General features: G+C 41.2%; 1 protein-coding gene and 1 long non-coding RNA gene across 2 annotated transcripts in view; one reads left to right on the top strand and one right to left on the bottom strand.

Moving 5' to 3' along the window:
- Positions 1 to 4,075: 4,075 nt before the first annotated feature.
- On the bottom strand, positions 4,076 to 8,480 carry LOC127043775 (uncharacterized). Its single transcript, XR_007772327.1, has 2 exons — positions 8,388 to 8,480; positions 4,076 to 4,525 (listed from the first exon to the last, which is right to left on the bottom strand). It is a non-coding gene; the product is annotated as an uncharacterized LOC127043775 (long non-coding RNA).
- Positions 8,481 to 11,605: 3,125 nt separating this feature from the next.
- LOC127044633 (engulfment and cell motility protein 1) overlaps positions 11,606 to 16,627 on the top strand; it is a 305,086-nt gene continuing 300,064 nt past the window's right edge. Inside the window, exon 1 of the mRNA XM_050939721.1 lies at positions 11,606 to 11,623. The gene's annotated coding sequence lies outside the window, so the exon portion shown is untranslated. The remainder of the gene's footprint in view (positions 11,624 to 16,627) is intronic.

Below are 16,627 nucleotides of genomic sequence, written 5' to 3'. Positions count from 1 at the left end.
ATGGATGAAATGCCACGGCTTGATGGAGATGTAACAAAGAAAATCAAGCAAGTAACTTCATTCACTTGAGAGGGTGATTTGAGGAGTTTTTGTCTCTCCTCAGTGCTCTTCTCTTGCTGCTCTTTTCCAAATCCCCAAATTCATAGCTGTTAAAGTATTACATTTCTTTTGTCCTCTATAGTACACATTTCAAAATATTAGCTGATAATCAGTAATGACTGATGGCAACATAGCATGAAGAAGATAAGCTTCTTGCCAGCTGTTCTGTATATGCAGTGAAGAACTGTTAACAGCTATTGGAGTTGATAAAATCCCTAAATTGTTATGTATCTGTTGGACAACTGCCGTGTTAGACATATCGTATAGGAATAATCATTATTGCTCTCATCGGTAGCTGCAATGGAAAGTTGCCAGGCTGATAACCATCTGTAATCTAAAATAATCAATAATCAACTGCCTCCCTCCAGCCCAACTACTCACTTGAGCTCTGAATCAGTGACTGATTCTCTTTGACTTCAGTGGCACTGGATTGAGCCCTTGAAATGGAAAGGAGAACAAACCAACCCCAACACATTATCTATAAACTATCCCTCACTTTCCATCTGTGGAATACATCTGCTACTGGGATAAATTCTGTGCAGCCCCATGTTGTTTGGCCAAATCGAAATGTGAAGATAGTGAAGGCTAGGTCAGTAATATGTCTTTAAATCGGCATTAGACAGTCTGAGTGTAAGGGATCTAAATTGGTGTGATTCATAGATTTTTAAGACCAAAATGATCTAGTTTGACTTCCTGCATATCACAGGGCATGGAACTTTCCTGATTTAGTTCTTTAAATCCAATAGCTTTGGCTGAATTAGAGCCTGTGTTTTAGAAAAACATCCAGTCTTGATGGGGGAAAAATTTTCCTGTGCTGGAGAATCCACCAGTATCTTTGGTAAGTTATTTCAGTGGTTAATTGACCTCACTGTTAAAAACTCTCCTTGGTTGTAGTCTGCTTCAACCTCCAATCATTGGATCTTCTTAAACCTTTGTCTGCTAGATTGAAGAGCCCTCTGTTATTACATTTCTGTTTTCTATGTAAGTATTTATAGATGTGATCAAGTCACTTCTTGACCTCCTCTTTGGTAAGCAAAATAGACTGAGCTCCTTGAGTCTTTCACTTGCTTGGAAGACATGGATGCAGGTATAAGAAAAGCCTGGGTGGGACCTACTTAACTTATAACCTCCTGATAGCTGATAGCTGCACTGTCACTTATCGAATACATAACAGTAAAAGCAGTTCATAGAGTTGTCTTTCTACTTGATAGGAGAGGAATGTATGTTTATGATGCAGGCACTGTAATAGTTATGATTTAACTCTTTGTTTCCTTGCTTTTATGTGCTTGGATTTGGTAAATGATGTGATGGGTATGAATACTGTTGTCACCTAGCAACTATGTTGTCGTTTTTAAGCAGTTATCTTTTGCTTTTGGAATTTTACTGTATTCTATGCCTAGATAGTATGGGAATGGTACTATAAAAATATCTGAGGTAAATGGAGACTGGGCTTTTCTTTGTTTAGTTTAAAAAATATATTATGTGTTTAAAAAATGGCTGCTCTGCACATCCCACAACTTCTTCCCTAATACTTATTATGCATAAGCATATCTCTGTCAACACTGTGGCAGAGTTAAAATGGGAGTACATATAATTTTGAAATGGATTTACTCAGAATAGGTTCAGAGTATATTGATTGATTTTAAAAGCCCTTAATTTAACATGCATTTGTATAACTGAACCAACAACATTCATTCAGGGATGTTTCAGCATGTATGGAGATTTGTAAGCATACTACAACGTAGGAACTGAGATTCAAGTTCCATAAGCAGCTTCTTTTTGGAATTATTGCCATCACGGTCAAGCAATTTAGGCCCTAAAATTTTGTCTATCTTTGTCATAAACAGATCGTTAAGGGTTAATGTCTCTTTTACCTGTAAAGAGTTAAGAAGCTCAATAAACCTGGCTGACACCTGACCAGAGGACCAATAGGGGGACAAGATACTTTCAAATCTTGGTGGAGGGAAGTCTTTGTGTCTTTTGTTTTGTTCGTTCGCTCTCGGGACTGAGAGGGACGGGACATCAATCCAGGCTCTCCAAATCTTTCTGAATCAGTCTCTCATGTTTCAAACTTGTAAATAATTAGCCAGGCAAGGCATGTTAGTTTTATGTTTATTTTCTCAACTTGTAAATATTTCTTTTTACTGGAAGGATTTTAGCTCTGTTTGCTGTAACTTTGAACCTAAGGCTAGAGGGCGTTTCCTCTGGGCTATATGAATCTGAGTACCCTGTAAAGCATTTTCCATCCTGATTTTACAGAGATGATTATTATCTTTCTTTCTTTAATTAAAAGCTCTCTTTTTTTTAAGAATCTGATTGATTTTTCCTTGTTTTAAGATTCAAGGGGACTGGGTCTGGACTCACCAGGGATTAGTGGGGGGAAAGGAGGGAGGAATGGTTAATTCCTCTTTGTTTTAAGATCCGAGGGGTTTGGATCTGGTGTTCACAAGGGAAGTGGTGAAGCCGCTCAAGGCAATCCAGGGAGGGGAAAATTTTGGGGGGACAGAAAGTGCCCCAGACACTGAAATTCTGGTTGGTGGCAGTGTTACCAGATCTAAGCTAGTATTAAGCTTAGAAGGGTCCATGCAGGTCCCCCACATCTGTACCCTAAAGTTCACAGTGGGAAAAACCTTGACATGGAGAGCAGCGGTGTGGGATTTTTAGGAACTAAAAGCCAGTAGGATTTTTTTTCCTCTCCTTTCTAGCTGCTTAGAAAGCAGCCTGAGGGCAGAGGTGTTAATTTTTTAACAAGGGTCTTTGTTAAGAGGAGGCTTCAAGCTGTGAGCAAGCAGCCAGCAAAAAGGAATTTACAAGCTGAATTGTTTTCTCTCTTTCTTTCTACTCTCCGGTATAGCTAGTTAGGAAGTCTCTGTTAACCAAGCAGCCCTGCTGAGTGCATCCCAAGTTTCAGTGAGCTGCAGGGGGGTGTGGCCAGCACAAGAAAGCTTTTAATTAAAGAAAGAAAGATAAAAATCATCTCTGTAAAATCAGGATGGAAAATGCTTTACAGGATACTCAGATTCATATAGCCCAGAGGAACCCCCTCTAGCCTTAGGTTCAAAGTTACAGCAAACAGGTAAAATCCTTCCAGCAAAAAGAAACATTTACAAGTTGAGAAAACAAACATAAGACTAACACGCCTTGCCTGGCTAATTACTTACAAGTTTGAAACATGAGAGACTGATTCAGAAAGATTTGGAGAGCCTGGATTGATGTCCCATCCCTCTCAGTCCCGGGAGCGAACAACGAACAAAACAAAAAACACAAACAAAGACTTCCCTCCACCAAGATTTGAAAGTATCTTGTCCCCCTATTGGTCCTCTGGTCAGGTGTCAGCCAGGTTTACTGAGCTTCTTAACCCTTTACAGGTAAAAGAGACATTAACCCTTAATTATCTGTTTATGACAATCTTAAAATTTGTTAAGCTATGTGCAAAAATATTTTTCGTAGACAAAGCAACCAGCATGGTCAAAGCACTAAAAGATAATCATTTATTTGTGATTTTTAAAAAAGAATAATAATATGATACCAATTTACATAGCACTTGCACCGCAAAGTGCATTAAAAATTATGGCTATGATCCTGAAAATCCTTACTTTATGCAGACAATGAAATTTGTCACATGAATAAGGACTATTCATGGGAGTAAAGATTTACAGGACAAAATCTATTTACATACAGCACCACTGAAATTCATCCATCTCGAACTGAAAGGCACCAAGCTGCATGTTGGACCACAGTGATTATAAGGAAAACTGTATATGATACCCCAACCTTTACACAAATTGTCATGAGATGTTTAAAATTGATACAGACATTCAAGGACCTAGGGTATTGATTTTCAAAAGTAACTATTGATTTTGGATTCCTCAGTATTTGAATGACCAACTTGAGAGGGTTTTCAGAAAGTGCTGAGAACCTGCCCTCTGTCCCTCTACCGTGTCTCAAGCTGGGCACCAAATATCATAAGGTACTCGAAAATTTTTGCCTTTATTTTTAGGGTTGCAGAGGAAATACCCACATAAAATAAAATGCGCAGTCTCAAAATCCTGTGGGCTCCCTTGCTCTCTCTTCTGGCTCTTCAGAAATATTTAGCAAACATACCAAGTCCAGTTCTTAGGGGCTGATTCAAAGCCCACTGAAGTCAATGGGAGTCACTCTAGTGACTAGCATCACTGGTGCTGATGTGCACTTTTGGTGGCAGACACAGCAAAGAGACCAGTGATTAAATAAGCATTGGAAGTGAAACACTCCAGCCCCTCAAAAGCGTTCCTTCCAAGTCAGAGTTGAGGTATACTTGCTGGCCTTTAGGAAGACTATATTCCTGCTTCCAGTGCTGTGCTTGATCTGTGGATAATCCAGAGCACTTTGGTGGCTTCCAGTCTTCAGAGTGCTTCCTAGGCTGGTATCAGTCATAAACATTCTCCTATAGAGTATGAAATCCAGCACTAAGAAACTGAAAGCAACACTGACTTCACTGATTTTCCATTACCAGTCTGAGAGAAATAAATTAAGTAAATAACAGTATAAATGGTGATGAGTACATTGCATTTTATTTTTTTTTTTTTTTTTTAAATAATCTAAAAGTGAGTAGTGAAATTAAGAGTATATATGTTTACAGGATCTGGGCCTGAATTGAAACTTGTAAAACAGGTAAACAAACATGTTTGTTTACAAAATATTTTGTAAATTTACACCACCCTGTATATTTACTTAAAACTAGAAAGCCCTCCTTCCTAAAAAAATAAAATAAAATAAAAATTAAATAAACACAATTTCCTCCCCACCCCCCAATCACTGTATAACAAAACATCTTTCACCTGCAACACTGAATTCCTATACAGCTAGTGTTGACTGTTCTCTCTTCTTGGAAAAGAGTGCAGCAGTAAGAGGCTCTTGGGGTGGTTTTATAATTCCCTTTTCTCTTCTCTACATCCCTTCATCCCTTCCACCATCTCTTTTCTTTCTGTTTATGTCATTACATGACTTAAATATGAATCAAATATATACGTCTGGGGCTTTATATTTGCATTTTTCACATCTGGTTTGTATCTTTATCGTTTTGAAATGTTATCCTAATTTAATAAAAAAAATAATAAAACTTTAAAACTAAAGTTAATGTAAAATTTGTACTAAACAGCTATCACCACCCTCAGGTTACAAACATCAGGCTAGAACATGCCCCCCTTTGCCATAACAAACCATGGGAGAGGCCAAGGGGAAAGAAGTCTCAGTGAGGATTCTCAAGTATCATGGTTTGCTGGGACTCTCTTTGGCTGTGGGGTATTCCCACAATGCAGGCAGGGGGAAAAGACAATACAGCCACAGGCTTTTCTTCCCCTCCCACTGCTGTGCTTCCATTCCCTGCTCCCAGCTTGCTCAACGTGATCATCTTAAACCCTGCAGATCACAACCTTGCAAAATACTTTCATTCTGTGGGGTCTTTACTTGGGGAAAGGACGGATAATGCTGTGGAGGCAGATGAGTCATTCCCTTCCACATGGAAACGGTAGGGTTCACGTGTGGAAGGGAACTTCCATGTACTGCTCTTGGAGGCATGATCTGGCCAGTGATATCACTATCACTGTCATTCATAGTACAGTTTATGGCCCTAGACCTGCAATACAGCATTTTAATGTGTCAGTAATTTTTACTCAGTACCATGGATTAATTCACACTGAATTATTTAGTCAGCTTTAGCACACCATTATCACTAGGGCCCTACCAAATTTATAGTCATGAAAAAAGCATCACAGACCATGAAATCAGGTCTTTTGTGTGCTTTTATCCTATACTATACTGATTTCATGGCAAGATCAGCGTTTCAAACTGGCGGTCCTGACCAAGAAGGGTGTTTGCAGGGGGTGTTGCAAGGTTATTTTAAGGGAGTAACAGTATTGTCACCCTTACTTCTGTGCTGCCTTCAGAGTCGGGCAGCTGGAGAGAGGTGGCTGTTGGCCAAGCGCCCAGCTCCAAAGGCAGCATCACGCCAGCAACAGTGCAGAAGTAAGCATGGCAATACCATACCATGCTATCCTTACTTCTGCACCACTGCCTTCAGAGCTGGGTGGCCGGAGAGTGGCAGTGGCTGACTGAGGGGCCAGCTCTGCAGACAGCAGCATAGAAGTAAGGGGAGCAGTACCACAACCCTCCCTACAATAACCTTACAACCCTCCTCAAAATTCCTTTTTGGGTCAGGACCCCTACAATAACCACACTATGATACTTCAGATTTAAATAGCTGAAATCATGAAATTTACAAATTTAAGCCTATGAAATTGACCAAAATAGTCTGAATTTGGTAGGGCCCTAATGATCACTCAGAACGTCATAGTAACAGTGACCATAAAACTTCCTACTGCAAAGGACAGGCCGCCATCTTCTCTAGTTGATGTAGAGGGCCTAAAATGGTGTGATTTTTTTCAAAGACAATGGTGCAGATAAACATTTGCTGTGTATTGCAATAACACTGTGATTGTAGGGTCCAAGCCTGCAAGCAATTTTACACAGGTGAAAATAAATGGTACTATTAATTTAAGTGAAGTATTCCCATACATAGGTTTTGTAGTATTGGCACCAGCATTTGCTGCAAACGTTAGCATTTTTCCTAGAATAATAATTGACAAATAATAAACTTTATTACACAAATAATTAACAAACATTATACTAGTTCTAACAGGAACTAATGTGAAATTCTTAGTTGGCCTCTGGATTCTAAAGAAAGATCTGAGCTCCTGAGAACCCCTGATATTTGAGGATGAGTTTTGTAAATATGTATTGAAATAGATATAACCTAAGATTTCAAAAGTTATTAGTGATTTTGGGTGCCTCAGTTTTTGGGAGGTCTAAAGACACTTAAAGGGATCTGATTGTCAGAGAGTGGGAGCTCAGCACTTCCAGACAATCAGGCTGGGTTAAGGTCCCTTAAATTGGGCACTCAAAATTGCTAATCTCTTGATTAAAATACATCATAATGCATATGAGTGCTACTGCCCTCTCCTGGCTGGAATCTGAACTACAGATCTGTGTGTCATATTTGCTGAACATTGAAGATTTCTCCTTTTAGCTCACTGGAATGGGTTACCTAACCACTGGAATGGGTTACCCAGGGAGGTGGTGGAATCTCCTTCCTTAGAGGTTTTTAAACTCAGGCTTGACAAAGCCCTGGCTGGGATGATTTAGTTGGGAATTGGTCTTGCTTTGAGCAGGGGGGTTGGACTAGATGACTCCTGAGGTCCCTTCCAACCACAATATTCTATGATTCATGCTGTAGGAGTTTGTGCTAAGTAGCAGGATGATCTGAATCCTGCTTATCCTTTTTTGACTGGAAATTGTGTTCAACATAGAGACAGTTGAGAGGTTGCTAGGTGGTCATGGATCAAGTTTTACGCTCAGTTACGATGAAGTTCTGAGCAGGGCCATCCCTAGGGGGGTGAGGGGCCTGGGACATAGGCACCGAGTTTCTATCTACCCGGAGGGGTTGTGCTCCCTCAGCAGCTGCCCAGGCCCTGCCCCCGCTCACTCCTTCCCCCAAGGCCTTGCTCCTGCCTCTGCCCCGCCTCTTCCCTGCTCAGTTCTGCCCCATCCCTGAGCACACTGTGCCCTTGCTCCTTCCCCCTCCCCCTAGTGCCTCCAGACACCATGAAACATCTGGGGGAGGAGGAGGCGCTGATCAACAGGCAGGTTGGTAGGGGGGCTCCTCCTCACCACCCTCTCCCACCTCACCTCCCTGCCCACCTCCTCATGTAGTGCTGGGCCCCCCAAAGCATGAGGCCCATGGAGGTTGCCCCAATTTGCCGCACTCTAGGGACAGTTTTGTTTCTGAGTGATAATTAGGGCCCTACCAAATTCATAGTCCATTTTGGTCAATTTCACTGTCATAGGATTTTTAAATTTGTTTTCAGCTATTTAAATCTGAAGTGTTAGAGTGTTGTAATTGTAGGGGTCCTGACTCAACAAGGAATCATGGGGAGGGGGGTGTCACAAGTTATTTGTAGAGAAGATTGCAGTACTGCTCCCCTTCTGCACTGCTGCTTGCAGGGCATGGATCATTCATCAGGGACAGAAACAATGAAAAGCCTCTTTAAAATGGTGTTAGAGGAAAAGTACTGAGTTTCTCTTTTTTATTCTGTATATTTTAGTGGTTTTTTTAATACACAAAATGGAGATAGTATGAAGAGACATATAATCATAGCATGGAAAAATGTAGATTGTAAAATCCAAAGGATTAAATGAATAAAGTAAAAGATTGTTTGTCCCCTGTTTTGCAGGTGCTGGTAAATACTCACCATTCCTTCAGAGATACTTCGCAGATTATCTTGGGGCTTCTTGCAGATGCAAATTGGGTGCGTGGCCAGCAGGAGGAAGGAAGAGGAAGTGAGAGCAGCAGCAGAGTGTGTGTTTGAGTCTGATGATGGGATAGAGTCAGAAACACCAAAACAGCAGCTGTAAAAAGCCCAACTTCAATGGTTGGAGACGGGCGGGCTGGGGAAAGGAAGCGGCGGAGCTGCCTGGCGCTCTCTGCAGTAGGGCAGCAAACTTCACCCCGGCTCCACTCTGCACTTGGCTGCTGGGGGTGAAGGTGGTGCCTGGGTTTTTAAGGTACTTTCGTTTCCGTTTGGGCAGATCTGGTGGGGGGTGGGAGGGATGCACGGTGTGCTGAGAAGGGTGCTGGGGGTGCACTGCGGCGGGGGTGCCCCTGGCAGTGCAGTAGGGGGGGCACGTTGCTGTGGACGCTGGAGGAGCCCGGGGGAAGGGGCCAAGGTGGAGATGCCGCTGGGGCGCGGTGGGAGGACGGGGTGGCAGGATGCTGGCTGCGTGGCGGGCGGCTGCAGGAGGAGAGCCCGCACCTGGTCAGGGGTGACGGCTGCGGGGGGTGGGGGGAGACGTGCCCCCTTCGCTTCGTTGCCGGGCCCGCCTCGGGGAGCGTGGCCGCGGCTGTGCTGGGGAAGGGGGAAGCGGCTGACATCGCGCTGAGGAAGAGGAAACGCAGCCGCCCTCCCTCGTGCTTGTCAGCGCGCCCGGCTGCCCCGTGTCGCGGCCGAGGGCGCCCGGGGCGGGGGCGCAGCCTCCCTCCCCTTTGCGGCTGCCCCAGCCCCGGCGAGCGCCGCGCTCCTTTGCCTCCACAGCCCCGGGCGCTGTGTGTGGGGGTGGGAGCAGCTCTTTGCTCCTTTCCCTCAGCCGCTAGCCCGGCCCCCTTTTCCCAAACTGCCCTTCCACCTCGCGCCCCCGCTCCCGTGACACTACCTGCCCCCGTCTGCCTCTCATCCCTGCCCAGTCCTCCCCCTACTGCCCCCACCCAGTCACTCCCCAGACACAAGAGGCTTTAGTGCGGGTGTGCTGTTTTTGTCATGGGGGGGGGGGTGTTGCTGATTGATGTGTCTCCAGCCACCCGCAGATCCCGCTCTGCTGGTCCTGTTGTTCCAAAGTGCTGGGTCGTGGCAACTTGGTCTTACAGACAGTTGACCTCATAAAGTGGGTTGGGAACATCTGTGTTAGCAATTGCGTGTACTCTGCAAATGCACTCAGGCAAACACAGGCTGTCTGCAGAGCGGTGGGTATTTAGTATGTCACTTGTGCATGTAGCTCTAATGCATAGAGGGGATCATTTTGAAGGTTTGATGTGCTCTTTAATATGTTGGTGGTGGAGGAGGATGGTTGAACTAAAATTCTTTTCTTGCTCTCCTTCCCCTCCCAGCCCGATCATATATTTGAAGCTTGAAGATTAAGGGTTCCCTGCACACAAACTTGTGCTGGTTTAGTTAAGCTGATACAAGAATGGATGCTCTGTGGGTTTTTTTCTGTTTAAGAATGGCTTATTTTTGGTTTAGTTTATATCCGTTCCTAATCTATATAAGATAAACTAAAATAAGCTTGGTTTAAACCGAGCTAAGAGTTGCTGGTGCTAAATAAGTTTAAAAAGAAACCTTTAAGTTAAAGCAGTGCAACTCTGCATGTAGTCCAGCCCTTAGTTCACTGTTGTTAATTAGTCACCTTCTTCTGAGTTCATGCCTCTTCCCTTTGCCAAGAACTTTTACTCTCAGGAGTTCTCAGTAGGGGTTGCCTTTTCTGAGATCTGTACCCATATCAATAAAAATGATCTGACTGAGGATGCATTTTCATATAAAAGTATTGTACGGGAATGTGGCTAGGAATTATGCATAGCCATAGCACATAACCCTTTAAACCAAGTGGGTATGAAATCCAAGAAGTGGAGTGCTCAGGTTTTTGGCTTCAAATCCATACAAAGTTTATTTTTGAATATCTTTCCTTTGCAGAACTAACACAACTGTCCAGCTCTCCCCTGAGAATGTAGATAAATTTTGAACGTTCCTGAAAAATAACAGTACATTTTAGAAGAGTCATATTTTATTATTACTTTTATAAGCCTATCTCTTAACCTGCCAAGGGTGAAATGTGGGACAAACACCCTGAAGAGAGAGCCAAAGATGATGATAGTGCCAGAAATGTATCATATGTTAACTTCTTTAGCATGGACAATATTGTCTATAATCTTAGCTTCATGATATTGTATTTACATCACACATGCTTACACCTGAAATATGTTCGTAAGTATCGCATTTTTCTTTAGACTTTGAGCCTAGGTTGTCGGAGTGTCCCTTATTAAAATCCTTAACAAGGGAAAAGTTGAGAAATAACTAAAACCTTTATCATTCACAACTGGGATGTGGGGTAGGCAATTGGGTTATCTGTCTCATCAGTGGGTACCAGACCATGCTCTTTGTAGATGTTAGAGATCATTCAGTGTTCATGCGAACTGGCTTCTTTGCAATTACATACCTACTAGGTAGCTCAACCCATGTTGAATATTTCTCAATGCAGGAAAATACCTGCTTTTGAGTTCAACTTCTCTGTGGATCAGGAGTGTTCTGTTTTCCATGCCACCCAGTTCCATGATGGAAAATCTGTTTAATTCTAGTGGTATACTGACAGCTGTAATCTGACTGTGTAATAGTAATTAGGTAGGAAGGAGAAAGAGAACTAGTGGTAACTTACTGGTAAACCTTCCTGCGGTATAGCATTAAGGAAGCATGTGTGACAACACACATTTTAGGGAGTGATTAAATCATCTTGCAGCAACTTTTAAAATTCACTTGGGTTAGTTGGGTAATACTGAAGGTTAGCATCATGTTGCTGCATTAACTGTATTAAACAGGTACTGTTGGCAGACACTGCAGTTAGTGTAGCCCTTTGATCATTTCATTTGATTTAGTAATCTAGAGATATACCTAACTGTCAGTTTCTCCAGGCAGTGAGGCTGTGCATTTAAATGGGTTAATCATTTTTTGTAATCCTATTGAGAATCACAGTGCAGCATCATACAATTTGCCTTCTCTGTAGGTGCAGTTTAGGTAAGAATGTAGCTGTCTGAGCTTCCTTTATAAGGAGCAGAAAGAAATTGAGGATTTCTACCCTCTTGATCTTGAATTTTCCAGAAGTTGTTGAATTACGCTAGGAAAAATACGACAGAATTAAAGCTGAATGGATTTCGATGGCTGACTAGGTGAACTCTTTTACTGATCTATGCTAGAACAATTGTATTTTTATCAATGAAAGTACCTACGATTTAACAATATATTTTATAGATTATATATGGAGAATATTTTTAGAAATGCAGTAGACTGATGCAAAACAATACTTCAACAATGATCTACTCCGTTCCACCTCTTAGCATTTAAGTGGATTGCATTGTGTTCATTGTTCTGACGGAGGTGATTTGATTTTTTTTTTCCTTATGGTTAACTTGTTACATGCTGTCTACCAGTGTATAACCGAAAAAAAAGTACTACTAGAGGTTTAATTGTTACTGAAATACTGCTGCATGTATGACACTTCCTTATAGCAATGCCCTTCTGAGTCAAATTGCAGATCTACAGTGCTGATGCTCCACCCTTCCTTCCGCTCTTTGTTTACTCTCCTAATAGAAATCTCTTTGATTATAAGGTTTGAGCTCACATATTTTCTTTGCTGTGAAGTTCAGTCTTTTGAGAGGTGTTTGGATGTGAGCTCATGTTTTCCATGCTGACATAGACAATGCCTGAACATTTAAATATTGTTTCTTTCGTTAAATTTAGTAGATGTATTTAGTGCATGTGAAAGTGAGAGACTGATATCCGTGGCAATAACTGACTGCAAGCTTTCCCACACAGCTCTTCCAGTCCACCTCCACACTGACATACAGTATGTACCTCCAGAATTGGGACTCACCTCTGTTGAGTAGATTGTCAATCATAGCACTATAGTCTTTTGTGGCTCTGTGACTTTGATAAGGATCTATTTGAGATTATGATGAGGCCATCAAACACAATTTCCTTTCCAAGTTGTGACCCTTTTATCACTGAAGTAAATGATGCATTTTGCTGTCAATAAATTGGAGAGGGTTTAGAGAAGAGCCACAAAAATGATTAAAGGATTGGAAAACATGGTTTATAGACTCAGTCTGTTTAATTTGATGAAGAGAAGGTTAAAGGGTGGCTTGATCACGGTCTATAAGTACCTATATGGGGAACAGATATTTGACAATAATCAAATTTGAAATTTGATAATAGGGGGCATTTCACTCTAGCAGACCAAGGTACAGTAAGATCCTGAAGTTAGACAAAGTCATACTAGAAATAGGGAACATTTTTTTAACCAGTGAGGTAATTAAACTTTGGAACTACGGTGATGGTAGATTCACCATCACTGGCAATTTTAAAATCAAGATTGGATGTTTTTAAAATACATGCTCAAGTTCAGACAGAAATTAATTCAGGGAAGTTCTATGTCTTGTATTTATACAGGAGGTTGGACCAGATAATCACAGTTGTCTCTTTGGGCCTTATAAATCTCTGAATTATAGTCAATGAACCTTTTTATCTGTCTTAGGTTCATGTGTGCTATATGTCCTTATCAAAGTATTTAAAAAAATACTCCTGTAAAACAGATTTTAAGAATCCTGGAGACTGACGTCTGCTATTCATCCACAGAAAAGGCAGTGGCAGTGCAAGCTTCTCCACATTACCCTGCCAATGTACATCAGCACTGTTCTGAAAGGACCACTTGTAGGAAAGGAGAGAGTAGTTCAAGTTTCCGTGCCTGTGTCAAGCTATTGCATGGGTCTTTGCTGTATGTGATCTTTTTATCACCAGTTTTGCAAGACACAAAAGAGTTATTTATGGATAGGTTGGCAGCCTTAATATTACATTTCCTTGTTGTTATCCAATTGCTGTTAAGAACAGAATTGGGAACTGAATGCTACAGGGAATTGGTGATGTGTTTTACCTCTCTTGCTCGTTCAGGTCTAGTACTAGGCATTGATTTCTGAAACTGTGGTCTGTGGATCACCATTAGTTTATGGAGCCTTGCTGATGGGCCATGGAGAGGTGAATGGTCACATGCTGTTTGCTCTTTCTCCTTGCTTCTGTTTGTCAAACAACATTAAAAGTCAGCTAAAAATTTATTAAATATTTTCTGGTATCAATTTTCTATGTAAACAACTGCTGTAGTGGCAATAGGGATGTTATTGATGGCCAGGGGAAAGAAAAGAGACCTGTGCAATTAATTGTGATTGAGAGTAGAGATGTTCCTGAGGGACTCTTTCTGCTGAGACCTAGCCCATACTGTGAAGAAGTTTGGAAACACCTGCTCTTAGCCATTACCTTAGAGTGGTCATTTGCTCTATGTGCAATAAGTTAGTTTCAGCCCAGTTCTAGAGGACAAGACAAACTGTGGTGGTGTGAGTTTCTTTTGGAGTTGTCTAGTTGGAAATGGAGAATACTTGGTGTGTGTTACACATACTAGTGTACACTCCTTGTCAATATAGATGCAGCCTCTGGGTACAGCTACACAGCCCATAGCAGTAACCCAGCCTGGGTCAACAGACTCAGACTTGTGGGTTTCTGCTAGTGCTCTAAAAATAGCTAAGTAGACAGTGCCTTGAAGTTGCAGCTTGAGCTGGAGCTCGGGCTTTGAAGCCCACCTCCTCTCCCTTAGTGTGGTATGAGGTGGGAGAAGGTAAAACAGGAAGGACCATATGGGGAGATCCATATTGCTCTTACAAGGACACTGGGAACCCCTTTCTAATCCAGGGGAAAAGTGTGTGTGTGTTTGTATGTGTGTATCCCTTGTACAGCATCTGGTACACAGTGGTTAAAAAGCTTCTGATCTTGCCAAATTATTTTTGTATCTGGTGTGAAACAAAAAGTGTGTGTGAAATCACTACCCTACCGCTCCCTCCAAACACTCAATCATTTCTTACCACTCTTCTCGAACCCTGCAATGCTAATAGGAAAAAGACATTAGGATACAGACATTGTATCCAGCTTCATGCTTGTGTGCATTAAAACAGGCTGACTATAAATTCCTGGAAAACATTTTTTTTAAATAATTAATGTTAAATCTGTATTGTAATTAAGGTTGTATTCAATTTACTAAATTTTGGTAAACATGGCTTCCTCCTCCTCATTCTCCTCTCCATCCCTTTATTATTTATTTATGTTACCATAGTGCTTAGGAGCCCCAGACATGGACCAGGAGGACCCCATTATGCTAGGTGCTATACAAACACAAACCAAAGAGAGAGCCCCTGTTCCAAAGAGCTTTCAATCTAAGGGGTGGTCTACGCTAGAAAATTAGATCGACACAGCTACATTGCTCAGGGGTGTAAGAAATCCACACCCCTAAGTGACGTAGTTGAGATGACCTAAGTTCCCATGTAGACAGTGCAAGATCAACATATCTTCTGTCAATCTAGCTATTGCCTCTTGGGAAGGTGGATTAATTACTTTGACGGGAGAAGTCCTCTTGTTGCTGTGTAAGGGTATGTCTTCTTGTGGGTAGCAATCGATCTGGCAGGTAGATGCAATAAATTGACCCCCGAGCGCTCTCCCATCAACTCTAGTATTCCATCAGAGAGAGAAGAAAAAGCGGAGTCGATGGGGGAGCCTCAGCCATCGACTTACCACAGTGAAGATACACACACAATAAAACAATCTATGATCCTAGCCCATGGATTTTCAACAAGAATGGTTCAAAAATGGGTTCCAAAACCTTTCAGATTTGTCTAATTTATTTTCTACAGTTTACTTGTTCATATGCAGCTGTTTCTACCAGATAGACAATCTGCTCCATCTTGGATATCTTTGATACATCTTTCAAAATAGCATTTTTGCCATTGTTTAAATTTTATTAGTATTAACCCACTTGCATTTTTCTAGAAGATATTTTAGTTTCGAGTAGTTCCCCAATTAGGTAATTTTATTAAGTATTTGCCAGAGATTCTCTCATATGGTTCTTGCATTAACGGCCAACTTTTCACAAATGCCTAGTTGCCTATGTGCTTTCAGGATCTACAGCTCAAATTATTATTATTACACAGACATTAGGAGTACAGAACAGTCTGTGAAATGATACATCATCCCATTTTTAGCTGTCACTTTAATACAGACATGTTAAACCATTATTTTTCTTTCCACGCTTGTCTTAATTACAAGGGAGAGGTGGTCAGTGTTTCTAAGAAGAAACTTTAGGTTCCTCAAGCAAGATCATTTCTAAACCCAACCTCCCTTTAAAAAAAACCCCATATATCAATTGGTGCCTGTTTTGGGCAGATGATCTCACTTCCTAGAGTCTTTTTCGCATATATTGTTGAAGTTGCAAATATTGACAAAAAGTACATCCTCAGGAGTTATTTTGTAAATTTCACAGTTTTAAAAATGTCCTTTTTATCAAATAAATCCAACATTTGAAAGTTAGATTAAAGCAAAACAATGCAAAAGATGCCAACAGGCCAATAAAGCAACAATGTCCACATGAAAATCACATGCCAGCTCTAATTTTTGTAGTTAGTTTTGCAACTAATGCCCAAGATTACCATAATTGAAAGTGTTTAGAGGTGTTTTTTTCAATTGTACATTTGACAATGCTTTATCTGCTTCACTCTTCCTAGGTGTAATCAGTTAGACCCTGATTCTGCCATCACTTACAAACATACTTAATGTTATGCATGTGAGTAGTTCCAGTCATCTTATTCACATACTGAAAGTTTAAATGCATATGTAAAAAGTTTGCTGGTTTGGGGCCTAAGTCAGTTTCCCTAATGTTGCCTTGATCTTTCACACAAACATTTTGAAATAAGAAAAGGTAACTGTAAAAACCTCCACGAAAATTGATAGGGAGAGTGTGTGTGTGTGTGTGTATGTATGTATGTATAAGGGGGTGGGGTAGAGAAGAGGTGTGTTTACTTGAAACAATGACTTAATTTAAGAAACTGATTAGATATCAAATTGGCAGTGTCCCTTTACCTATTGTTGGACACTGCTTTGATGATGAAGATTCAGTCTAGATATTTTGATATTTATTTTGTATCTAAAGTGAAAAACGTTATTCCCTCTCCAAATATTCTGCATCTACAATTCACACCAGCAAAAATGTGCAGGATTTGTGGGGTGCTGGATTCCAGTTAGGATCATAAAAATAACCCAAGTTAGTCCTACCAGTGTTATAGTGCCTGTATTGAGAATAATTC

This window comes from Gopherus flavomarginatus, chromosome 2, assembly GCF_025201925.1.
Source record: "Gopherus flavomarginatus isolate rGopFla2 chromosome 2, rGopFla2.mat.asm, whole genome shotgun sequence".
In the NCBI taxonomy this organism is placed as follows: Eukaryota; Metazoa; Chordata; order Testudines; family Testudinidae; genus Gopherus; species Gopherus flavomarginatus.
This window is presented reverse-complemented; position numbering and strand designations above follow the sequence as displayed.